The 26,138-nt window shown below is 35.3% G+C and overlaps 1 protein-coding gene and 1 non-coding gene across 2 annotated transcripts in view; both read left to right on the top strand.

Moving 5' to 3' along the window:
* PLCXD3 (phosphatidylinositol specific phospholipase C X domain containing 3) overlaps nt 1–26,138 on the top strand; it is a 141,659-nt gene that overhangs the window by 13,710 nt on the left and 101,811 nt on the right. The window lies entirely within an intron of this gene.
* Nucleotides 3,209–3,327, top strand: LOC112486133. The gene has a single exon (XR_003048636.1). It is a non-coding gene; the product is annotated as a 5S ribosomal RNA (ribosomal RNA).

Below are 26,138 nucleotides of genomic sequence, written 5' to 3'. Positions count from 1 at the left end.
TTCTGGCCCTCATACCCTGCAGATTTTTTGTCTTACTCCAGATTATCACCAGTCTGCTTTTTCTTTCTTCTGCCTGCGGGTCCGAATGAAGCCTTTTCCTTGAGACAGTCCCTGACCATGTTAGCCAGTGCAGTTTACCTCCATCCTCACCATTTTTTTCTAACAATTGCTTGGTTTATCTTCTCCATAGTGCTTGAGTCGCAACAATTAACTGCTTTATTTATTTATGTATTTATTATCTGTCAACTAAGTAGAATTTAAGTTTCTTGAACACAGGACATAGCTGAATATTTTCTGGTATTCAGAATATGCCTGGCTTATAGTCAACGTACAAAATATATTTGTTGACTAACAAATGCTAAAGTCAGTATAGAAGGACTCTGAATTTGCACAAAGGCTTTTTTTTCTGTTGATTTGAGAATAAGGCAACCCAAAGAAAGTATTCGACTCAGCTCCATTATTCAATTTTTTCAACAAGTTCTGACCAAAATTAAGTTAATTTCAGCAAAGGGATGATCTCAAGGAACTTTGATAAAAAGTATACTGTACCCAACATTTTTGAATGACATACGTGACAATTGAATAAAGTGAAATAACTTGTTTTATATAGCAGTTTTCAGTCATTATGGCACTATGTGTTCAGCCAATTTTCTTATAATTTCTACATTTATATGCTTAATAATGATTTATTAAGCATTATTCATAATAAAGACTTTGAAGAAATACCATATTGGACTACGTCTTCAGGAAAAACATAACTATGTAATCTTTAATACTTCTTTGGTTAAGTTGTATGTTCTGTTTATTCATAAGCTGGTAATTCAAATGTGATCTCCGTAGTGACTTATTAGCCAAAATATAGTAATAATTCTCAACCCAACAATTATATTGAGTAATGCATTATGATATTTTTATCATCTGTAAAGGAATATGGGAAATTCTAATAAAAGAAAACAAAAGTATACGTGATAGCCAAAAGGCAAAAAATGAGGATGTATGTTAGAAACCAATATAACAGATTTAAAATGCCATTTACAAAAGATATAAGAGCTGGCTTTAATTTCAGAAACGTGTCAGCATGGCTAATGTCAAGAAAGGACTGAGACTACAGCAATAAGAGTGTACCAAGATCTCTCTTCTGTATGCCTAACAATAGAAGTGGTACAAGGAAGGGCTAAAACATTGCCTGGGACAGATAGTGTGAAATTAATGGAGGATGAAACGGAATAAGCACTCCCTAATTTAGACAGAGGAGGCATCGTTTAAAAATGCAGACTCTGGTTTCGAATACCTAGGTTTGAAGCCTGGCTTTGCCGTTTGTTAGCTCTGTGACTTATAGGAAATTACTTAAATTTTTCTGTGAGGATGAATAATCTTTAGAAGAAAAGTGAGAAGATAGTAAGAAAAAATGTTTTCTAATGTGTTCACGTTTTTGTGCCAAGGCAGTATATATCTCTAGGTACTAAGGGGAAAAGAAACTCGAAAAACATTACAGAACCAAACTGTTATTTCTAGAGGTTGTGAAAACTGAGGTGTAAAGATGTGTAAATGTCAAAATTTCCAAAAGAGGAAAAATGGATCTCAGCAACTTTATATAGTAATACATAAATGATTTGTGAGTAATTAAAAAAGGAAGTGATGGTAATCCACATCCTGGGTAAGGAATCCCCTTAAATTGTGAAAAGTGAACTATGTGGAAGATACAAGACCCCAATTGCAGTCCTGGATCTGCAACCAAGTCTTGGACAAGTTACATAACTCTGCCAGGTCTCTGGTGTTACATCTGTAAAACTGTGTGGCAGTTGATGCTGTGGACAAACTTGGTTCAAGCCATGGCTCTGTTACTCCCCAGCTGGTTAGAGGAGTTTCCTCAGCTCTAAAATGGAGACAAGGACAGTATCAACCTCACAACATTTGTGGTAAGGGTTACATAGGACAATTTTTTGTATTATACCTGTCATAGAGTAAGTGGTCAATAAATATAGCTTTTAAAAATTATGCCATCATGTCTAGTAAACCTAATTTATTTTGTTAATGGAGTCCCTGGCAAAGCTTACCTGTTTTTCTGCCTCTTTAAGCTTCTTTTTGCCTTGCCTCCCATCAGTTAAAGCTTCTTGAATTTTCTCTCTTCCTTTTTCAGGCTCAGCACTGCCTTATGCTACAGAAACAGTCCAACCATAAACACAGGAATATGAAGAGGGCTATTTCAACAGTTACCTCGCTGTATCTAGCACTTGGCTTCTCTGATGCTGCTGGAAACAGAAAGATGGGCTGTTGTGGGAGGGGAAGATGTGAATAGCCCAGGGAGGGGAATAGATCTTCTCATTGATGGAGAAGACGTTAGCCAGATATATACAGTGATTGGGAGAGTATCTGTATCCAGACAGGACAGTGACCAGCAGAGGGAACAGGGTCCATTATATGGACAGAGATTATAGGAAATCTACAAGCAGATTCCCCAGAAACACAGAGAACCTTCAGCCAGATGGAACTTCCTCGTATGAAGTTTGCTTGTGCAAGTCTCAGCTTTGGACACCACTTTAGATGACTAGACTATTTTCTCTAAGATTAAGTTCTTCAACTCCAGATTATACCCATATCCTAAGATGAGAAGAGTTCTGTGTGGTTCCTTCTGCCCAGGCCCAGAATGCCTTGTGCCTAACTGAATGCTCTTTTGCTGTGATTTATGAGCAAACTCCCAGTCCCAGTTGTTACAAAGCTGATTGACATATTAGGTGACGAAGCCTAAATTTTAAAATGACATATAAACTCAAAGATTAATGGGAGCTATTCTAATGAGCTTTAACAAGAGTTGGGCTGAAAAAAAATTGAAATATAAAATATCAAAGAGCATAGTGGCAGAAACCTGACTTACCTGTAGTTTGTAAGAAAAAGACCTAAGGCACATAGACAACTGGGAGCTGACTATAAGGCAGTAGTGTAACATTGCAGAGTAGTACTCTTAGGCTGCATCACCAGACAGTTAGTAGAGAAAGGAGTGTGATAGCTTGGCTGACCCTGTACCGGGCAGAGCCATCTGCGACATGGTGCTCAGTTCTAGGCTGAGACTTTGGAAAGCTGCAATGTTTTGCAGGGAGCAAAGGACTCAGGATTGTAGTAGGGCTTTACCAGCCATTAATTGACTCTGAAGTTTCTGCAAGCCAGATCACAGGGGAATAATGCCACCTCTCTTAAAACATATGAAGGGATCTATGGCCATGCCACCCTGAACAAGCCCGATCCCATCTGATCTTGGAAGCTAAGCAGGGTTGGGCCTGGTTAGTACTTCGATGGGAGACCACTTAGGAAGACCAGGTGCTGTAGGCGTAAAAAATAAAAAATAAGGAATTGTAAGCTGACAAGGTCCTTGCAACCTGTGAGGTCAACCAAGAGTTGCCTTGCCTAAAAATAAATAAATAAATAAATAAGAAATGAAAATAAAAATAAAATATATGAAGGGAAATGGTCTGTGGAGTTCTAAATTAAAGCAACCAAAAAATAAGATTTAAAGGGACGAAGGTTTTGACAAACTGAAAGAAAGGGAAGAACCTTTTATCAGCGTGATTTTTAAGTAGTGAATTCACTTTCTCTAGTAGAAGTGCTTAGAAAAGTTGGATTATCATCTTCCAAGCATCTGCATGGACACAGCATTTGAGCCAGGTGATGTCAAAGGCCTTTACTGGTTCTAAGATACTATATGATTTTTAATATGTTAGTTTCTTTAAACATCAGTTTTTTATATGTAAATGGAGGTAGGAATGGTACTGGTCTCTATATGATTGTTGTGTGAATTAAGTAGAATAATCTGTGAAACATTTAACATAGTGCCTGACCTCTCGTAATTTTCTATGAATAAGTTATAAAATTACTTAATGAATTCTTGACACCCTGAATAAATCGAATCTCACCCATCACAATTTCTATCTTACCTGTCTTCCATCTAGAGTGTGTTTTTAGTCTTTTACCTTCATTTTTTAAATAAGATTTTACTTATTGTTTAATTGCCTAGGAGGATTTAGCAATCTCTTCCGGCAGGCAGGATGTGGACTGAAAATTGAATATAGCAAGAACAAAGCCCATTTTAAATTAGGACCTAAATATTATTACCAAGGATATTAGATTAAGAACAATATTTTGCCATATCAGTCGATGGAACTTATTTTTCTCTTGTGTCAATGTAATTATTGAGACTGACCTCCTGTGATAGATGATGTGCAGACTCCTGGCTTTGATCATTCCATTATCCGGACTGGGATCCCCTGGGGCTTTCCTGAAGTCAAGATGCCAGAATGACCTTGAGGGCATGACTTCGAGCAAAGTTCTTGGAGGAGAAAGCAACAACCCTAAATTGAAATTTTTTGAAGAATTTTTTCTCCCTCAGGCCCGCTTACTCTTCAGACATTACGTCAATGGAAAATTCATCTAAGGGCCATTTCAACAACTTAATGGGGTTCACTATAGTATCTGGCAACAGTATCTGCTTATTAAATGTTGATAAAATGAAAGATTGGAAAATAAAAAAACTGCTAGACTTAAAAGCCTAGAAATGTAAGAGCAAACACTTTGCAAAAAGTTACTCAAAGGTGTGTGATTCATGACTCGCTGACTTTGGTCTCAGTTGCTCAGTAAGTGTGCATGTAAATATTTTAGAATACTGTTTGTGTGTGTGTGTGTGTTAGGATCTTAAATCACACACTTTATTTGTATCAATAATTTACTTTACTAAATCACCCTGGAAGCACTGGAAATCATACATGTAGAACAAACTTCCCATCCCCCCAGTGCATGTATTAAATGGGCGTTACTCCTTTTGTGGTGATATCTGGCAGTCTAGACTTCTGTAGAGGAATAAGCCACTCAATATCTTTGTGTCTGTTTCTTCACCTATTAGAATTTGATATCAATCATTACTTTCTCAAGAGGAAAAGGATTCTATGTTAATACATTTGGAGCCTTTACAAAATATGTATAATAATACCAGGATCAGTAAAATTAGACTATATAATTTTGTGTGTTTGTGGTGCTGATAGTATTTTGAGTAGAGGAGGGCAAAAAACAGCAAATCAAAATCTAAATACCTACATATAACTATTAATTTAAATAGGAAAATAATAAAATAATGACTTTCTGCTTCCAAAATGTGATCTAATTGAATAATAATTTTTCAAGATATAAGTATTAAATATATATTTTTTAATAATTTATTTTTTAAAAAATATGGTAAAAATATATATAACATGAGATTCACCATTTTAACTAGTAAATGTACATAATTTTTATCTTTCATCCATAAACCACTTTTGATATTACAAAAATATATAGTTTATCTTGTTTGTGCATCAATAGTCTTTTAAGAAAGATGGAGACTCAAGGCCCAGAGACATTTGATAACTCTCACTTCTAAAGTTAATTGGAGAATCAGAATTGGAACTCAGGGCCTTTGGTTCTCAGGCCAGTATTCTTTCCTGCTTAATTCTATTGATAATGCAAAACTAACTCATTGTTTGTTTCACCTGATCTCTCTGGTGACCAGTTTTTCTTTGACTGTGCTAACCTGTTATAAATTTTGTATTTGCTTTCCAGGTTCTTTTTTAATGCCCGGTATTTGAGATTTGTGTTTTCTCCTGATGGGATCATATCAGGTTTTCTTTAATCGAGATCCTTTATGCTTTAAATAATATATGTAGAAACTGATCTCAAAATGCACTTACCCAGTGGATGCATCTTGAGAACATTGTGCTAAGTGAAATAACGACAAATAGTACATGATTCCACTTATATGACGTATCTAAAATACTCAAACTCATAGAATCGAAGAATAGAATGGTGATTACCAGGGCCTGGTGGGGGTAAAGGGGGTACTGGGATGTTGTTTAAAGTGAATAGAGTTTCAGTTTTGCAAGATGAATAAGTTCTGGAGATCTGAGAATATACTTAACACATCGAACTGTACACTTATACGTGGTTAAGGTGGTAAGTTTTATGTTATTTTTATTTGTATTTATTTTTACCGCGAATGGGAAAAAAAATGAACTTGCCTGGTCAGATCAAGTGTTTCGGTTTTTGACATAAGCACCTGGAGGTTGCTCTGCAATTTTCTGCAGTGTTTGTAATTCTTTGAGGCTCTAACGCCAAGAAAGGGCTTCTTTAGCTTTGTTCCCATATATGAGGCTAAAAATCTTATTTTCCCTCTTCTTATTTCATTCACAATTTCACTGATTGAAGATGAACAAATCACATTATTTTCTGAGGTCCCTGTTTAGTGTGATATCAGACTAATATTCTTTGTCTTCTGAAGTATCCTTTTGATAAGGGTTAATGAAATAATATATGGGAAGCTTTCAGATTCCTTATATTGGAAATATCTTCTGAGTCTGTAAATATTTAGGATTCACGTTGCCCAGAATTACCTCCCAAGAAACAATTTCTTTTCTTGGCTGGAGTTGTTGGCACCATATTACAACTTGGATGAAATCAGAATTCATTCATTCAGAAGTAACATACTAAACACTAAATATGTCTCAGGCTGTTCTAGGGGCTGGAAATGGAAATAAACAAACTAGATAAGGTAATTCTATTCAGTAGTAGAAAGGAAGCCATAAACAACTATAGAGTAAAAAACCCTTTGGAAGAAATCACCTAAATCAAAGGATGATGTTAACTTTTATCGAAATACCTGAGCTCCAGGTCGAAACAAGTCTTTTTGCAGGACTTCACTTTTCATTTCACATTGAAATTTGGCACAGGAGCACAAAGGTTGGGGCCCGTCATATGCTCCCATAAACACTCTTAGGTCATTACGTGACTTGGGCCCTGAATAGCCAATTAAATAATAAAAATTTTAGTCTTTATTTTAGATAGTCCCAAATATCCAATTGAAGGCCTGACCTTTCCACCTTTCTGAGGAATGTTTTGTGGACTCACTTCCTGATCTTCACAAAGGAAGATGGGAGAAGGGAGGGAGGCCATGGCTGAGATGCTCATCTCAGAAGCCTCCTGCCCTTTTGTCGACCTTGTTTCACATATGGCCTCAGTTTCTTTTGCAGTCTCCTTCTGGACTTGGTGACAGTTACTTGAAATCATATTACACTCTTTATTTACCTGTGCCTTCAACTTCATATCCTGACCAGGGTAATATTGAAAGAAAGAGTCTCTTCTGTTACATGCCCTTTTAGAAGCTGTTGATTTAGTTGGAGAATACTTGCTGAGTTTTAGGGTCACCCTGTACCCTAGAAGTCTGAAGGATATTGTTTCAGATATGATGGAAAGACAATTTTGCTCCATGTATTTGATTGCCAAAGAATAATGAGGCTCATCTTCATTAGGCTAGAAAGCTCTCATGCAGGCGGAAGCACAGTTCCAGGAAATCTAGCATAAAGTACTATAGCAGTATGTTCATAGGAAGAGATAACAGTAATATCAAATATAATACCGTTTGCTAAGAGCCTGCCTTCTGAGAGTCACATATGTTAACTCTAATCCTTAAAACAATCCTGTACAGTCAATATTATTTCCATTTTACATATGTGCAGAGAGATTAAATACTTGGGCTCACACAAATATTAGGTGACGGAGACAGATAGCTGTCAAGTTTCTCAGTCCAAGGCTTCTTTTTAAATTAGATCTTATATCCTGGATAAAACTCCTAGGTCTAGAGTAGCAATCTTTATTATTTTTCGAGGATTCTCTTCATTGATAATTATAAATTATCTTCTGTGTTATCATTTGTCGTTAAGTGCATATTTACTTGAGCTCTTTTAGAAAGTCATTATTCATGCATTTTAATATTTTAACTTACTTTTCCTTCATGCTATCACTTTAAAAATGTGTCTAGGTATTTTCTTAAATCTTTAAACAAGTAAAGCGGCAAGCCTAATGGTACTTAAATTTAGCAAGGGTGAGATTAAAAGTTTGCTTTATGCCTTGAACCTCAAATTGGGTTTTTTTAATTTGTACCCTACCCCTGGCTGTAAAATGCCATCACACCATTTTGTATCAGATGAGAAAAAAGCAAATGTTATAAATGAGAAAAATGTTCAGTGCAGCTACATCAACCTCATGAGTGCTTAAGTGGAACTTTAAATCCCAGTGTTACATTCAGAAGGACATTGCTGTGTGGTGAAGCTCAAAGAACCTCTTAATGGGTGATGCATTGGTCCTTGACCTGGGAGACGGCATTTTGATTTTGATTGCTTTTTTATCGAGAGTTTAGAACCTTTCCCAGAATATTGCTTTCAGGGGATTTTTCTTGGCTAATGTTTGGGTAAAATCATTTTTATTCTTGCTGAAAGGAATCTTTCTCACCAGAATTCAGAACCAAATATGACAAAGCTTTGGCTATTGTCTCTCTAAAATGGTTTGATTTCCATGTGATATTTGCTGACAGTCATAACAGATCCAGTTTTCCAAACTTTAAAACAAGCTCTAATTTTTTAAAATTAAATAAATAAATTTTACTAAAACTTTTTCTCCATTTAAAAAAAGTGTTAAATGGAGCCAACATTTAATGATTATATTCTATATTCTAGCAATGTATTAGATACTTTGGCAAATATTGGCTAACATTTAAATGTGATGAACTCAAAGGGTTATTTTTTTTAAAAATTATAGAATTGCTCCTTTAAGACCATGGTTAATTTCAACTATTTTGAACAAAAAAAAAATTAAGGACCATTCCTCCCACTTCCATTGTCCCTCTCTCTCTCTCAGCAGAATATTGAGGACCATTATAATTTAATCATTTTTATGATATGAGATTATTACAATTAGCATCAATTATTGAACTGTATATCATACAAAGATATTCAGAAGAAGCTATTGGTGTGTGTACACCTGTTTGTGCATATACTCATTGGACCAGACATCTATGTCTTTTAGGTTTTGTATTTGATTATTACATTTTTTTATTGTGGTAAAATGTACACAACATAAAATTTACTAATTTAATCATTTTAAGTGTGTAGTTCTGTAGCATCAGGTACATTCACATTGTTGTACAACCATCACCATCATTATTTTCCTCAACTGAAACGCCGTAGCTGTTAAACACTAACCCCCCCTACTCTGTCCCTTCATTCTCTAGCAACCACCATTTGTCTTTCTGTCTCTATGAATTTGACTACACTAGGTACCTCATATAAGTGGACTTATATAATTTCTGTCCTGGCTTATTTCACTTAGCATACTGTTTTTAAGGTTCATCCATGCTGTAGCATGTGTCAGAATTTCTTTCCTCTTTAAGGCTGAATAATATTGTATTGTCTTTATATACCACAATTTGTTTACCCATTCATTAGTTGACAGATAGTTGTACTGCTTCTACCTTTTGGCTATTGTGAGTAATGCTGCCGTGAACATGCGTGCATAAATTTCCGTTCAGGTCCCTGCTTTCACTTCTTTTGAGTATATTCCCAGAAGAGGAATTGCTGGATTGTATGGTATTTCTGTGTTTAATTCGTCAAGGAATCTGATTGTTATAGTTCTGATCTCTCTTCTCTGGCTGCCATTTCTTTGTATTGTTAGTGTCCTGCCTTCAGAAAACTTTCTTTACCTAGTTACACTCCTTCATACAGTTTATTTTCTCTTAGCTGTTTATTTTCTCTTAGCTGAAGAGGAATTTAACTCAGTTGATTACAATTGTACTTGGAAGTAAGTAAACTCTGAGGGATGTTTAATCAAGTAAAGTTCATCACCTTTGTTATATAAGTTTTATCACTTCTATTTTAATACTGATAGGTCTTTTTTATTTTCTATACTTTCAATGTAAATAATTAAAAGTATTATTGATGATGTTTAGATAATTAAGATCATAGGAGTGGTAACTTCTAGATAAGTAAGATATTGTAGTTATTTAAATTATGATTCCTTAATCTAGATATTAACTGCGTGTGATTATATGTTCTGGTAATGGGCCAAACATTGGATGATATCCATAGCAGAAATTTTTTTGAGAATTCATGACTTATTATTAGTTATAGTGGTTTATTATGTATCTGTGTCAGTCCCTAAACAGTTTTAGATTAGCATGTGGCAATATTGAGTGAGTCTAGATCTTGAGTATAAAATGCAAATGTAAGCCTTGTGCACCTGCCAAATAACAAAACAAAGCATAATTTACTGGTGATACAAATGTCTTTAATAATAGCCAACAATTCCATTCAAAAATAAGTAAATACCAATAAATAACTTGGCCACATGAAAAGGGAATGTAATAATCAGTTTGTTATGATCATTATATATTAGATCTTTAGCCATGATATATGAAAGTCATCCCAAGATAACTACTCAACCGTCTGGTCTTTATCAGACTTTTGAAGGATTACCGTTATTAATGCAGCATTTCAGCAAACTGTCTTCCTTGACTCCTTGCCTTTTCTAGGCAAGCCAAGCTGCCCAGCCTACACTAGGAGCCTCACACTCCAATCCTGATCAGGGCATGTATCTTGGATCACTCCCACTTGTGCTCTGGATCCATGTTTCTAGCCACTATCTATTTGGATTCTGACCCATCTGGCTTTGTCTCTCATTTCCACTCACCTCTCCCACTTGATAACAGAGAAAAATCAACTTCTGCAAAATATAATAGGAAGAATTACCTACATTAGAAACTTCATAAAACCAGAATCGAAATGGAAAAGACATCCTTTTCCTGAAGTGGAACAGCTACTTTATTGAGGATTAGTAGTGTGAAAGTAGTATATCCTCCCCTCCTCCTCCCTCTCTTCTTCCCTCCTTCTCTTTTATTCATTAAATGACCATTTACATTATAGGACTTATTTGGCACTTCCAGATTCTATGCCAACAATAACAAAATGAATAAGATAGCTCTACCCTTAAGTAGTTCATAGTTTTCTGGAATAAGCACACATGTTAAAAAATGATGATATAGTATAAACAAAACCTAAGTAAGGATCGGCCTAGCTTCTCTGTGATATAAAGGCAGTAGCGGGAGTGGACAGGGAAGACTCACCACAAAACATAAGTCTAAGGCTGAGTTAGTTTCCTAGGCAGAACAGAGAGTCCAGGGCAAATCCAGGCAGATGAGTCAATATGTGCAAAAAGCATCGAGGTTTCAAGCAATATGGTGTTCATTGTTTGACACATTTGGAAATGAGACAGAGCAGTGGATAAGAGCTAATGGAGAATGAGAGAGTTTGAGCTGGAGCTGAGAAAGAAACATCCTTGAACCTACGTTTAGAGAAAAATTCTAAGGCAATATGTAAAATATCACATTGTGAGAACTGCCAAATAAGACTTTATATTAGAACATCAATAAGTCTGGAGAATCCCACACCACAGCATTCCTTGATCTTTGGAACTAGGACCACTCAGACTTCACTATATAGGGTTCCTAGCTCAAGGCACTTCATCTGAGACTGTTTTGGGCAATGGGAATCTCTTTTTCAATGGCTTAATTTAGCTTCATTTCCCTGTGCATTAATTTCTCAATATAAAATAGGCTTTGGATTTTAGTTTCTCAATTCAGTTGGTGATTTCATTCTAACTTTTTATACAAAGTGCATCATTGTGCCCTGAGCCTGGGCTCCATGCCCTGTGTTGTAATTTTAAAGGGAGAAGAAGGGCTAAAAATAGCACTCTATTTCTAAATAATTTGAATTACTTTTGGAAAAAGTAGTTTATACTCATGAGCAAATGGTCATTTTAATAGAGTCCTAGAGTTAGACTAGCTTACCCTTAGGGACTCTAATTGTCACTACCTGGCAGAGAGGGAGACATAACATAACACATTCTCTGATAGGGCAGGTTGTCTACCAAGAGAGAGGGGTGTGCTAAATGTGATAAAGTCATTCTTGTGTCCTTAATGGGTCATTTCACTTTATATTACTAAACTCTTATTCTTTTAGAGGGCAGATATGTGTGATTCATCATAATACAACATTGGTTTCCTCTGGCTAGCTGTCATTTAACTTTTCAGGTACTCAGAGTTCTTGTCTTTAAAATTTTAAGATTCAGACTAGATGATCCCTAGGATCCAGGAGGCTATCTTATCTTATGACTCTGTAATAAATTGAAATATTGGTCCCAGTACTTCACCTCTTCATGCATCCACTTGGCATACCTCATTTTGAGCAGAGAATACTTCCCTACCTCTTGACTTTGGAATTGGCCATGTGACTTCCTGAGAACAGGACAGAAGATGTAGTATGCCAGTTCTGAGCATCAGCCTCAAAGAGGCCTCCCTCTTACATTTCTGACGTTACTATTTGAGTAGTTTTCCCTGGGTAGCCTGCCAGTCTCAAAAGGTAGATGAGAGATATGTGGAGCAGAGACATGCACATCACTGCTGTCTGAAGTTGAGCCTTCTCAGCCACTTAAAATTTGTGAACAAGAAGTAAATGCTTGTTGCTGCGTGCCACTGAGATTTTGAAGTTATTTGTTATGCAGCATTATTATGGGAATACCTAACTGATGTATCCTTCATAGCTGTAGTGTTTTATACAGGATAAAACTTGATAAATATTGATTGAATGATTCTATTATTGGGAACTGTTTCATTGTACCTTTTTTTACATGAAGAACAATGGTCAAAATAAAATATCCCCTGAATTACAGGTATTATCAATCTAAAGTACAGTGACTAGGAATTCTTAAGAAAACTTTTCTGTAAGGGAATGGAGAGTATACAGTGCTATACTTTGCAGACCTTTCTTAAAGTATTTTTACCCATGCAACTACGCTTAAGCCATCAATCCTTAGAGACTCCACTCTCTGCAAGCTCCCTTCAGAAGGTTCTTGAGTGACTTTGTAATTTTTTCCAGCTGTTTGTATTGGGCCATTCTGACCTAGATCATTTGGAGGAAAAAAGGCTGCTAAAAAGATGAAGGCTTTTAATGAGACTCTTTTCACTGGCGTCTTTACAAATTAGGTCAGTTACAATCTGATAAAAGCAGGAGAGAGTCTGTGGCGGATAAGTAGAAAATTGCACTGAGATATAGGACAGCCTCTTCAAAATGACTTCTAATACCTAGATGAGTTTTTCTGGAGCAAGCTGCAATGCCGAGAAATCCAGAGTTTGGAAGTTAATGATGGTACAAGGAAGTTGTTCTATCTCAGGGATCACGTAGGAGACATCTTGATCCCGAGTAACTTTTCAGACCACAGATCTGAGAAGGATGGACCTGATTCTTTGAAGTACCTTTCATAGAAAACCAGGTAATGTCACAGGCCTATTAGCAACAAGGATGCTGAAACTCTAGAGAAGGTAAGAATTGGCCCCAATTCTCTCAATCACCTAGTGACATCCTGGTTGTTTTCCTTAATGTCATGATAATAAAGCATGTTGTTGTTTTATTGATCATCTATTATAAGTTCTGCACTAAGAGATAAAAAGATTATTAGATATTATGCAACCTACAACTACTAGTAGTAAAATGTATCATTTCTTGAGTTCTTACTTTGAACTAAATGATTTTTACCTATGTCATTTCATTTAATTTTCATAATTATGCTATAAAGATAATAATAATATTTTCAGGTGAGGGAACTGAGGCCCAGAGAAAAGAAATTTTTTTTTTTCTTGAAGTACACAGAATCAGATCTATAAAACATGGGCTCTGGATTTTAGGAGATTGAGAGAGTTTGCTCAAAATTACAGGGCTAGAAAAATGATATGTGAGAGGTGAGGACAGTACAAGTGACAGGAGGTCAGCTGGGATAGGATGGCCTCGAACATGAAGGATCTAGAGGAGGAGCAGTCTCAAATTTTTTCTGTGAGGACTTTGAGGGCCATGCAGTCTTTGTATCCACACAATTCTGCCAAGTAGCATAAAAGCAGCAATAGAAATTTGTAAATTAATACATGGATGGGTTCCAATAAACTATCATATACGGATATTCAAATTTTAATTTCTCAAAGTTTTAAAGTCACAAAATATTATTCTTATTTTGCCTTATTTTCTAGTCATTGAAGGTGTAAAAGCATTTTTGGCATGCAGGAGGCACAAAAACAGACGCCCCATGGTCTATAGTTTGCTGACCCCTGGTCTATCCAGCGGTACATTTTTGTAGCAGGAAACATGAAGAACATTGTCACTGAGTACTGGTACAACAGAGAAATCTATGGAAACTACATTTTACAACCAACTCAAAAACAGTAGAAGATTGGAGAGTTAAGTCCTGTTCTGTCCCCTAGAATAATTTTTGATCCTTTCTAAAAGCCTTGAAAACTTTGGGATTTTCTTAACCTGTCTGCACCTCACTTTTCTTCTCTGTAATGTGTGGATAATAAGAATATCTACTCTCTGTGTTAGGTTCCCTGAGACCAACCCCAGGTTCAGCGATTCACTAGGAGGAATCACAGGCTCAGCATATGGTCATGCTCACAGCTGTGATTTACTACAATGAAAGGATACAAACTAAACTCAGTAAAGGAAAAAGGCATATGGGGCAAAATCTAGGAAAACTAAGCACAGTCTTACAATGGTTCTCTCCCAGCAGTGGCACAGAGAACATGCTTAATTCTCTTAGCAATGAGTGGTGACAACACATTTGAGATGTTGCCAACCAGAGTTTGTTAGAGATTCAACACCTCGGTTTTATATTGGGGGCAGATCAAACAGGCATCCTCTGGCTGGCTTGCATCAAATTCCAGAAACCCAGAAGGAAAGCAGCCATTCAACATAAGCCCTATGTTTGTACAAACAGTTTAGGCACAGTGAGCCACTCATTAATTCTGGAAATGATGGAAACCCTCCTGAAATTCAGGTTCCTAGATTCCAGCCAAAAGCGAAACTTGTAACATCTTTCAAAGGATAGCAGTTAACTATTTTCTGCACACTCTCCAGGAGTGGTGAGGATTCCTAAAGATTGTCAGGTTTGTTTGAAATTAACAAAGAAGGGATCTTTTGTTGTAAGTTTTCACCAAAGGACCAGAGGGGACATCGAAATCATTGTGCAGTAGTAATTGACAAGGTTGCTTCTGTGGGCTGTTCCCCTATGTGCTTTTCCCTCTATTAAGGAAACTTGAATATGGAATGGTTCTACTACCAGTTCAGTCATTGTAGTGTTCACATTGGTACCAAGAAAGGATGATAAATGTACTATCAATTTATACGAGGGAGCAAGTCACTACTTTGCTTTCTGCTGTAGAAATCTCAGTGTTCATAAGCTGATTCATTAGAGACCCAAGATGTCAGAGTTCCTCTTTTATTCTGTTGAGATACTGTTAATCCTCAATTACCCATCGCTGTGTTTTCTACTTTATGACTAATTTAGATCCTAATTTTTAATCCCAGGTAGAGTTTCCCCTGCCATCTAGAATATTTTCCTTCATGTGCAGATTTTTTTAGATGCTAAAAATAAGCTAGAACATAAAATATTTAAAAATAAATCTGCATAAAGTATCATGTAAAATATCAAGTAAATAGGAGAGGCTTAGGGGGTATTTATTAATTTGGATTACTCACAATCTTATTGCTGATATTTGAGTCAACCATAAATTTTATTTTCTGAAAATATGTTCTTAAAGCAAAAAAAAAATTTTTATTCTTTACTCATAATAAAACAATTGTCCTTTTATAATGAAGTTGTAACTTAGGATTTATATCAGTATCTACAGTGAGCAGTATTTTTTTTAGTCAGTCAGTGAATCTCTCCAGTATTAAGGCACTGATACAAAGCTGAAGATCATCAACTCTCTAATAATCCCATTCTCTTTTGACAAAACCATAACCTGAAAATTATCACCACTTCTCCAACCCTTAAACCACTGCAATGTCGTCTCTGAAATGGAGCAACATGGCCTGCCTATTCTGGGTTAAGATAGCATGTTATTTCATTATATAGAAATTATGGTCTAGATTATTTAATTATTTTCTTGTAAGTGCCTGCTTTAATTATTTAAGGACTTTAAAAGAAATCTACTAGGTCGAAAACTCAATAATGCAGCCATTTTCAATTCTATCACATACAATGTAATACAGTTTATATGCTTCTTTGTCACCTTAAATCTCAACTGAGTTTTGTAGGCCAAGAAATCTTAAGTCATGAGAAAAATGGTACTGAGTTAGATAATGAAGAGAAAGAATTGTTTACCAGTTCTTAAGCCATAGTCCACTTATTAAAGAGTCCAAAAACAAGCAGAGTAGATTGGATGCAGCTACTGATGTTTACAAAATATACTGCCTGTTCCTGAAATTTATGGAATAGAAAAATCATTGCAGTTTGAAAAAGTCAGAAGCAAACTGCCTCAACAATAAATATTTTGTAACCAGATAAAGTATCCTTTATGCCATAGGACTGCTTAAGTATAGCTATCAATTTAAACTTTAAATTGTGAACACACTACATTTAGTAGCTTACATTTTAATTGGGAAATAGTTCTAAATTTTAATTCCGTCCACTTTTCTGGGATTGGAGTTTTGGTTGTCAAGGGAAGAGGGAAGAAAATGTGATCATCATTAAAAGCTAGCTATATAGAAAGGGCAACAAGAATCAAAGCAATGTGAAAAAGGAAGTATCCTTGGGTGTAAGCAAATAAACTATATTTTTGCTTTGCTAACAAATATCTCTATATGCCTTAATAGGAAAAACCATAGTTAAGTCTGATAATCATATTGCTATTGAACCTGAGTTAAAATTGAGAGATTAAATCTAATGGGCAAATTGAAGCTTACTCTCAACACCGAAACCTTGGTTAGTGAAGTATGGAGGGTTTTTCATTTACCTTCGAAGATGGCCTCACTGAAAAGTTCTTACCTTTATTAGTTCAGCTAGACTTATGATCAAAATGTTCATTTTATTAAAAATCCATATGGTTTTGTTGCAGGTGTTCACTTAAGTTATCCAGTTAAAATCTGACATTAGGTTAACTGTCACTCTCAGTATAAATACACTTTAAAACTTGTTTTTACCTAGAAAGTTCACTTCTAGGAATTTATTTTACTGATATACTTGTATATTTACAAAGTGATATATGTACTAAGAGGTTTCAGCATTGTTTGCAATAGTAAAATGTTGGAAACAACCTAAATATCTGTCATTAGGGGTCTGTTGAAATCATTTATGGTAAATATGTAACACTGCCAGCACTTAAAAAAATACTAAGACAGCTCTGTATGTCCAGTATGGAATGATTTTCACAGTATATTAAGTGAAAAACTATTAGCCAGAGATCTATATTATGTGCAATCATTTGTATGTAAGTATATTTTTAATGCTTATATATGAATATATTTAGATTCATGTTCGAAATGCATAGAAAATGTTTGGAATGATATACAGTAATAGGTGACAATCATTGCCTCTTAGAAGTTGAAAAGTTGTTGGAGACCAGGGATGAGAAGGAGATTTAAATTTCACCCTATATACTCTTTCATACCTTTTGACCTTTGTAATGTATGTCTTTGTTCAAAACATCGTTTTAAAAAGTTCACCTGCCTAGGAAGAACAAATGGATTTGTTACCTGTTCTCCAAAATACTTTATTCATATTTCTATTATCACATTTATCAAACTTTCTCCTGTTAAGAGTTTTCTGTTGGATTCCCTTGCTGGTTTGTGAGCTTCTTGTTTAGGACTCTTTTATGCATTTTGACACAATCGGGATCTAAAATTACTGGTAGCTGTTCAATGTTTGAGTGAATGAATGCATTTTTATATGCCATGATTCTCTTTAGTTATTATTTTTAGTTTTTACCTTGTTATTTTATGAAAATTTGTTTGAAAACAAAGTAATAATTAAAAATTATATTGTACAAAAAGGCTTTTATTGAAAAGAAATCCCCTGTCTCCATCCGGTCCTTTCCTATAAAGGAAACCACTCTTCCTTTTAAGTACATCTTCTGATACTTACATCCAAATAGTAATTTTATATTGATGCTTACTGATTTGTCAATTTTAGGCACATCTATTGACTTCTTGGTATAGTTCTTGAGGGCTTAGCTCTCTTACTGACCCCTAACTGCCTCCCACCTCCACTCCTTATCATCCTCTCATTATAATTATATTACCATTGCTGGTTAAATCATTTAATTGGTGTTTACATTCCTATGTCTAGGTACCTGTTGTTCATTAGTAAGCCAAGTGATGCACTATGATTATATTTCATACAGTTTTTTTCTAAAGCTAAAGATCACATTTTTAAAAATTGTTGTTTTTTTTAATGTTTATGGCTATTATGTTCCAAATAGTCACAAAGATTTGTCACTTGATATAATAATTTTTCCAAATGCTCGCAGTACCAAATAGTGCATCAGATCCATTTTCCCTTGCACATCTCACTCCTGAGCACTGTAATTTCCTGTTATAGTATGGATTGCTCTCTAGATCTGATGTGCAACTCTCATCTGGACTTACTTTTTCTAACCCTGTGTAGAATTTCCTATATCCTGGGCACTGTCTGTATCTTCTGTGATATAATAAAGATAATGATGATACTAATTAGCATTTATTATGTGCCAGGCACTGTTTATAAGCATGGACTCACTGAATCCTAATATGCTCATGAGATAGGTACTATTATTATCTCCATTTTACAGGTAATGAGGTGATTGAGGTACATAGAGGTTAAATAACTTTCTCAATTGCACACAGCTAGAAAGCGGAAGAGTCAGCATTCAAACCCAGAATTCTGTGCCTTCATCATTTTAATATACTAAGGATATTTAAGAGGTAAACTTTGAGTCCTTGCATGTCAGAAAATATTATTTTGTGTTCGTAATGGATTGATATATTGGCAAGGCATAGAATTCTAAGTTAAAAGTTATTTTAACTCAACATTTTGGAGGCATACTCTTTTAGCATCAGTGTTACTTTTAAGAAATAAAATGTCATTTGACTCTGTATGACCTGTTTGTAAATAAATTCTGTTAACTCTTAGGAACGCCTATTTATCTCTAGTGTTTTTTGAACTTTGATGATGATTTCCTTTCATTCATACATTCTTCTAAATAATTATTGGCCTTTTCAATCTATAAACTTAATGTTTTTAGCTCTCAGAAATTTTCCTTTATTGCGTCTTTGCTAATTTCTTCCCTGTTCTTCTTGACTGTTCCTTTATAAAGATCCCGTGTCCTTATAGATTCCTTTTCTCATTTGTTTTTGGTCTCTCTCTTTCATGTTGGAGACTTCATTCAGTTATTTGGTTATCTATGGATGTCCACTCATATTTAAGAGTGAGACCAGATAATAGTTTATCGGAAACTTGATGATGATGATGACGATGCTGCTGCTGCTGCTGCTGCTGCTGATGATGATGATAGCGGTGATGATGATGAAGTATATGTTGGGGGGGGCTTGAAGTAGCAGTTTATCAACTATTAGAATTCACTCTAAGGTGATCAGATGGAAAGTGTGTCTATTCACTGAGGTAGACATCTCCCCAGGTTGTTTTGTGGATTTTTTTTTTTTTCTCAGAAACTCTCCAGGTTATTCAGAAAAAAACGTTCTAGTCTTTTGCCTGTTTAGGTTTCTAGCATTACGGGGGAACTAAGCCAGTAACAGAGCTGGGATTTCCACAAATGTTGAGTGGCACTTGTCCACATTCGATTTTCTCCATACACATGCTCCTCCAGGATAAATTTCTTCTGAGCAAAATCTTTGTCCTCCTTCCAGTTTGGGGGGTGGAATCCTTGCTCAGTTGTCTGGGATGGAAGATGAGACCTATGGGTCTAATTGTTCTGATTCATAGACTTTTGACAAATGCTCCCCTCATTTTCAGCTTGTCTCATTGCATCTTCCATGATACTTCATGTTCCTAAATTCTCTACTTTTTCAGGGTTCTGTGGAATGACCGTCTTTCTTCTCATCAGTATCCTCTTCTGCAGGGCCTTAGATTTCAATTTCCTCTGCTCTTTTAAGTCATTTATAATTCATGAATTCATCACTTTTTATCTTCCAGGTATTTATTGGTATCTCTTTGTTTCCTTTTACATTGTCATTATTGTTGTAATTTTAACACCCCTCTCCCCCAATCTGGAAAGGGGATGGAGATAAACATTATTTAATCTGCCATATTTCCTAAACTAATTCCACATCATATATTTCTAAATGATACCTTGGCTAGGAAAATCACTGGACAGAGTCGCTGGTCTGGACCACACCAACAAGGCCTTTTTTGAGTTCTTTCTAAACCAGTTCTTATCAGTCTATTAACACTTTTGGTCCCGCCATTCTCATTCTCCATATCACCAAGAGAAACAAGGTGTTTAAGAAGGTAAAAACTGTGGATAAGCTCTGTTGGTGCCCAAAACCTTTTGTAAGGGTGAAAAAAATATAACAGATGAATTTATGACTCATACCACTAAGAAAAGTAATAAAAACAGCTTATGTTATGATACAGAAAGAACATTTTCCTACCAAAATGACATATAAGTATGGCACAGATGAAAATACACCCTAATTTTTTCTCACTCATTATTTCATTGATCATAACTTTTTAAAAAATTACTGCTGTTTTATAAAAATGTAAATATGATACATTTTTGTAAGTACCTATGATTTTTCTTCTCACATTACTAGATTCAGTTATTAGCCTTACAAGCAATTTTGGATGTGCTTTTCAGCCCCGTGCTCAAATTTCTTAACATTTGAAAATACTTTTCAATGAAATCTTTTAAAATTTTTTCTGACTTTTAAAATATGCTTTTATTAAACAATTACATAGTATTTTAAAGTCAAATTCTTACAAGAATTTTAGTTCTATTTGGAGACTACAGGACTTTAAGAGATTAGGAAAATAAGGCATGAAAGAGAGCAATACTATTTTTTTTAAGCGTTGGTTAATGAGATCTAAGGAGAAAAGTGAAAGAAATGGGTTTCTTTTGGTGCCTGCAGAAGAAGAAAAAGGAGAAAAGGAAGAAAAGACTTAAATGGGTAGTTTATTTTCTTATTCAAGATCTTGTTTGTGTGGAGTAGGAAAATTTGAGGTTTAAAAACTCTTAGCCAATTTTATAGCAGAAGTATATTTTCAAATTGAATTGAGGGGATAGGTCTTTTGAGGTTGGTAAGAAAAATCAATAAGGGAGCTGAGACAGCAGCTTTTACCCCAGGCTATTTCGAAAGTCAAGAGCAGAGCTAAGAATAGATCTTCATAATGGCTGGTCCGGCTTTCAAACCACAGACACGTTTTCTGGTTCTTAGGTCTGCTTAAAATATCATTTTAGAACATGCAGTGATTGGGTATCTCTAAGAGATTCTGAGTCTCTTCCTTACTCAGCCTCTCTCTCTTTTTTTAAATTCCCCTGGCTGATTATTGGATTGAAAACAAAGTTGAGACAAGGGCCATGGACAAGGCTTCTGGTTCAAGACAGTTAATTGAAATTGAGCACATGCTGAATCTTTTCCCATCTGCTCTAAACTCATAAAAAATACTGGTAAATACTTACAAAAATTAAGAAAACACAAATATTTTGAATGTTTCTGAAAAAGAAATCTCTGGAGACCACAGATAAAAATGCTTAAAACATAAATAAATAAACAAAAGACAAAAACTCATGGGGGCACATAGGAACTGAAACTGAAGAACATAAAATTAGGTCCTTTAGCTGAGTTTTTTTTTACAGGGTTTAATTTCTGGGCACTCCAATGACAATGCTTGGGCCTCCATGAAACCACTATAGAGTTACATAAAAAGTGATCTGCCTAAAAAGTGCCTGAGAAAGTCAATACTATGAAAAACATGCACTAGATTTAGCAAGCTTAGAAATCTACATCCCCAAAAGAATGATCGTTGAACAATATGAAAATAAATAAATAAATAAATAAATAAATAAATAATACTTGTAATATCCTTTAAAAGATAAAATGGAATAGAAACACCCCCCTCCAAAAAAAGTATAGATGATAATAAACAAGAACAATTGATAGTGAAACAAGAAGTTACTAAAATAAAAATAAAACACAATTACATAGATTGAATAAAGACTGGAGAGAGCTGAGGAGAGAATAATGAACTGAAAGAACACAGAACAAAGATAAAGAAATGGAAAATATGAAAGAAGAGTTAGGAGGCATAGAAGATTCAGAAAATCCAATATACATTTGTCACAAATTCAGAAAGGAGAAAATACAGAGAATGGCAGAGAAACAATGTTTAAAGAGATAATGGTGGAGAATTCCCCAGAACATAAAACATAATTGTTTACATTAGAAACACCTTCTGAGCACCGAGCAAGATAAATTATGACCAAGAGAATCTAAAGGAGCAAATTTTGAAAGCTGTGACTAGAAGTAAATATAAATTTTACCCATATTTATTTTATTTCATCATCTCATTTCTATTTTTAGCATATGCATTATACTGTTCAAAGTAGAGAAAGTAGTAGAACACATAAGTAAATTTTTTTCTACTTATATACTTATAATGGTGTACAGTCATCAAAGTTTGGAAATGATATTTGTATCCTGGATGTATAATCTTAAAAATTCTTTAATATAGAGGGAATTGAGCTCAACCCAAACTGTGGGAGCTAGATAAATGGAACCTTGTATTTTCCTTAAACAATAGAGCACAGAGTTCTTCAAATAAAGCTTACTGATAAGTCAACATAATCAGTGCAGAGTGAGGGATTCTGTCAGACTAAAAATATGGAATAATGATTATTTTGCAGTCAGTACTGGGCATGATTAAACTGGTCTGTGACTGGTGATTGGACAATTATGACAGCTGAGGTAGTCAGCAAGACCCTGACCAAAAGTGTCTAGAGCAATGCCTATAGCATAGTTGTTAATAAAACATTTACATTAAAAATTGGCACTGATTTGTTGAGTTCCCAAGGATTTAGGAAACCTAAATCTCTTTGCGAGGACAAGTATAAAAAGAGGAAGGGTAGCCCCTGAAAGTGAATGTTATGATTGGTAGAGAAGAAGGAAGCTCAAGGAAAACCAAGTCTAATAGTGGTTAATGCTAATGCAAATACAGAGAGGCTTCAAGGTAACAGGTGCAGCAGCAGTAGAGGAACACTTGCCATGGTGAGGAACACAAGCCTTTTGTTACAGTCATTTAACTCTGGCGAAAACATAGAGGCTTTGCCTCCAGACAGCAAGGTCTGAGAAGATCCTTAAGAAATTGCAAGCATGGGTTAGAGATGGAAAGCAAACTCTCAAAGACCAGAAATGTGAATCTCCTACCAGTAGAATCAAGTACAATATGACAAACTCATTTTGAGGTATAATTTGTGTTTAGATGAGACCACAGTTGTTTAATACAATTGGTTATAAGATACACAGTACATAAACTTTCATCAGAGACACGTTTACTCAGAGTTCAACACAGTTTCTTACTTTCCATTTATTTTCCTTTTCAAATCCATCTGGTTGTTGCCCTCACCATTCTACAAAAAAAATGCTCATTCTATTGCACCAATAACTTTAGGTTGACAAAGCCAATGAACACTCTTTAATCATCATCTTGGCATCATTTCATAAAGTTGAGCACATCCTCTTTTTAAAAGAAGACATTTTATTCTACAGGCTTCTGCTACATGGCACTCATGGATTTTTCTCCTAACTCCTGAGCCATTTCTCTTCAGCCCTACTCTACTATCAGATTTCTTAATATTAGATTTAGGCTTCATCCTGGACCCTCTTCTCTTGTCACTCCATATTCTTCTCACTCTAGATGAGATCATTGAATATCACTTATATGCAAATAACTCCCAAATTTATATTTCCAGTCAAGATCTCTGAGTTCCAGGACTACCCAACTGCTAACATGCCATCGTTATTGGATTGTCTCACGAGTATCACAAATATCTTCAAAACTGCACTTCTTCTCATATTCCATTTCCATAGGTGTGTCAGAATCTGACCTTTTCTTAACTTGCTACCTCTGTTCCCCTGGTAACCTGATCAGAGTAAAATGTCAACCCTGTTTTTAGGCAAAATTGTCCATGATAAAATGACCCTGGATTCTAAACTGAATCTTGACTAGAAGCAATTCTACGTACCTGAGGTGGACATTATAGCTTTGGACTTTCCTGAATATGGTGACTCTTGTAACTGGACATGTCTCCTGCAGTAATGTGACAACTACTGCATGGGCTAACTGTCCTGCTGAGAAATTAGCCCAAGTGCACATGTGACCCCAAGGTTCTCCAAGGCTGCTGGGTGCAGTTTTCTACAGTTAGTTCCTCGGGGCTGTGGATAGGACAAAGTTATTGATTATGAGGCACCTACTTATTCAGAGGATTTGATACCTAAATTAAAATTGAGTTTGTTATGGAAAACTGAAATATGGGACAAATTATCATGACTGAATTTCTGAAGAGTTGTCCCTGTTACAGGTGTGGGAGGTTGACACGTTTGTGTGTAACCCACTGAGTTCTGACCACTATGCTGTGATGTGGGCGCGGAATAAGCTACTCGCTTCATTCTCCCACATCTAAGCAACCGCTGTGACTGGTGTTACCATCCCTTTCTCTCTTTTGATTGCTTTATCACTTAATCATTTGAAAGATGATCAGACAACTCAGAAATACTGTAAAAATAAGGCTAAAAGTAGAAATATCAGTGTAGGTGTTTTAGTGAAGCATGATGAAAAATGCTCCTGTAACCCAGGGTCTTAGAAAGAAAGAAACCACCTCGGTTATGCAGCACACTTTACAGAGGAGAGAGAGCTAAATTCTCAAGTGTCTGTGAAGCTGATTGCAGCTGACCTAGTGGAGAGTTATTATTTCAAAAAAATCACATTATTCCTCCTCTTCAATTACAGATTTTTAAGGTAGGAGGGATAATTTCCTGATCTTTTGTGGGATACAAAAAAAAAAAAAAAAGGAAATTATTTCAGTCACGTGTTATACTGTTTCTATAGGCTTCTCTAAATTAGAATCCTGTTCCCTTCATTCGCAATGCAAAACACACTAATGTACCTCTTTGGTTTTGTCTGTTGAGTCAACTTATGGATTATATAGAAAAGCCTGTTTCATTATCTAGAAGAAATATTTTGCCTTAGTTTATTTACCAATAAACCAACATAATACCAAGGCGAATTATATAATTTGAATATCCATTTCAATGACTAGATGTAGTCCAGAAAACTTTTGGTCTTTTCAGAAAATAACAAACCAGTTATTAGAAGACAAAAATTTGACACTATCGAGAATATTCTGAATGCATTTCCTGATGAAATAAAAAAAATTAACCTTAAGTCAAATTTGGAAACCAGAACTTGTTATAAGTTCATAATCAATAACTTTGTCCTATCCACAGCCCCGAGGAACTATAATCCCTTTGATCAAAGACAGAATGTTTAAGCAAAGACAACAGCAACAAGAAAAAAAACCCTGACAATTCCTAAACAATCAAATAGTTCCAATAACTTTACACATTTATAAACAAGAATTTTTAATTACTTACAGAATGCAGACTGTGAGCTACTTGTTAGTGACAATACATTCAATCTAATTTTCAAAGATTTCAAATGAAATTTCATTTTACAAATAGATGATATATCTGTCATAGATATACATCAATGGGTTTTTCAATTCTTGCATGGTAAGGAGGACTCACTAGGTAAAATTATTTGTGGGGAACACATTTAATTTCTTGGTTACCCAGACTAAAGTAGAAGCATACGTACGCTACTTCCTCCCACCACCCCCAAGTGCCAGGCACTCTGTTTTAAATGTTGATGAAATGCAATAAATCCTGAAATTTCTATGCTGGGATTTGACAACTCTCACTCCAGAGTTTCTGCAACTTAAAATAAATAAATAAATTTGATGATACACGTGTCTCAATCTATTAGGGCCGCTATAACAAAATATCACAGACTGGGTGGCTTATAAACAACAAAAATTTATTTCTCACAGTTCTAGAGGCTGAGAAGTCCAAGATCAAAATGATGGCGGATTGGGTGTCTGGTGAGAACCCACTTCCTCTTTCATACATGGCTGTTTTTTCAGTTTTCTTACTTGGAAGAAGATGGAGGGAGCTCTCGGGGGCCTCTCTTACAAGGGTGCATATCCCATTCATGAGGGCTCTGCCCCCAGAGTCTAATCACCTCCCCAAAGCCCTACTTTTAAATATTATCACACTGGAGATTAGTTTTCAACCTGTGAATTTTGGGCGACACAAACATTTGGTCTATAGCAGTGTATATACTAACAAAAGAAGAGATACACATTTGTATTACCTGTGCCCCTGCACATTTCTAATTAACCACATTTTGAGGTTTAAGTA

This window comes from Pteropus alecto, unplaced genomic scaffold (genome assembly GCF_000325575.1).
Source record: "Pteropus alecto unplaced genomic scaffold, ASM32557v1 scaffold338, whole genome shotgun sequence".
Taxonomy (NCBI): Eukaryota; Metazoa; Chordata; class Mammalia; order Chiroptera; family Pteropodidae; genus Pteropus; species Pteropus alecto.
Note: the sequence above shows the minus strand (reverse complement) of the source record. Positions and strands in the feature narration are given on the sequence as shown.